This window comes from Dendrobates tinctorius, unplaced genomic scaffold, assembly GCF_039654945.1.
Source record: "Dendrobates tinctorius isolate UK_male_01 unplaced genomic scaffold, ASM3965494v1 ptg000249l, whole genome shotgun sequence".
Classification (NCBI taxonomy): Eukaryota; Metazoa; Chordata; class Amphibia; order Anura; family Dendrobatidae; genus Dendrobates; species Dendrobates tinctorius.
The window spans coordinates 4,751,407-4,753,064 of NW_027361916.1; positions in this window are offsets into that span (position 1 = coordinate 4,751,407).

Consider the following 1,658-nt stretch of genomic DNA (forward strand, 5'->3'; position numbering starts at 1 on the left):
ATTGTTTAGTCACCAATTTTTAATTTTCCAGAGCGTAACAGGAGAAATTAGACCTCAAAAGTTGTCCAATTTGTCCTGAGTACGCTGGTACCCCATATGTGGTAGAAAACTACTGTTTGGGCACACGTTGGGGCTCAGAAGGGAAGTAGTGACGCTTTGGAATGCAGACTTTGATGGAATGGTCTGCGGGCGTCATGTTCCATTTGAAGAGCCCCTGATATGGTTAAACAGTAGAAACCCCCCTCAAGTGACCCTATTTTGGAAACTAGACCCCCTAAGGAACTTATCTAGATATGTGGTGAGAACTTGAACCCCCAAGTGTTTCACTAAAGTTTATACTGCCCAGGCGTGAAAATAAAAAATCCTATTTTCAGGTCACCACCTGACAGCACGATGGAGGAGGTCCTTCTTATCCACATTGGGACAGGAAACCACGAGAGCTCAAAAGGACCCTCCCCTCGCCATCATTCAGTATTTTTCCTGTCCCACTGCGGATAGGAACGACGGGAGAAATCCGACCATTCCGAGCAGATGGTGAGGATCGGGGGGCCCAGCCTTTCCCTTCCCGGCTCAAGAATTCTGCAGGCTGACACCCACCTGAGGGACCCTCAGCAGACCCAGCATAGCGCTGCTCCTGGGAGCCGGAGTCGCTTCCCCTGAGGTGGCTCTCGACTCCAGGCGTCGCCTCTGATGTCCCTCTGCCGGGCCGCCTCTACAGAGCCGCATCTAGTAAGCGGTCCCGACACCATATCACCGCCGCAGGGCATCTTTGCAGACCACCGAGGCATCGGAGCCACAGGTGAGGGGGCTGGCTTGGGGGGGACCGCGCCGCTCCGGGCGGCAGCGTCACAGGCCCTGGCGCCACTTCTGGGTCGCGGGGTCCACGTCACTTCCGGTCTCTCCGGCTGGCCGGATTGCTTCCTGGGGCCGCGTCACTTCCGGGGGACGGGCCCGGGTGTCTGCAGTACTTCCGGGTGGCGGTTCAGTCACGGCGATTCAAACTGAACCGCGCGCTCCCGGAGCTGGAAGCCGACAGGCGACGCCCCTCCAGGAGGAATCGGAGCAGGTCGGACATCGCGCGCACCAATTCAGGTGCACTGACTAGCGGCAGGTGGGCCCACACAGCCGTTCCTGCACAGAGATGGAGGATCAGGCGAGAACCGAGACGGGGTCTGATGGCCAGGGTCACGTGAGTACCTCAGCAAAGGTTACTGCAGGACCCTAAGTAGGCAGATCCCACAGGACACATATTCTGTGTATTTTAGGGGACCCCAGCAGAGAAGAAGGAGTCTATGAAAAAGGAGAAAAAGTGCCCAATCTGTGCCAAAAAACTAAAGGACACATGGCATAAGCCCTTATGTGACGCATGCACCAAACGCATAGTGGGGGATGAGCAAGCCACTATCATGGCTAACATGAGATCCATTATAAGGTAAGAGGTACAGGCTTCAGTATCAGGCCTGAGATGCCCCCAAACTCCGCAGCCGATCCCCCAGGTATCCGGTAAAAGGCCAAGGGAGTCGGACTCCTCGTCGGAGGAGGACCCGTCCGAATCAGGACTAGAAGTGGAGGAGATGAGAGAACCCACAGAGAAGGGGAAGAGATATCTCTTTTCATCCGGGGATACGGACGAACTGCTGGGTGCAGTAAGACACACT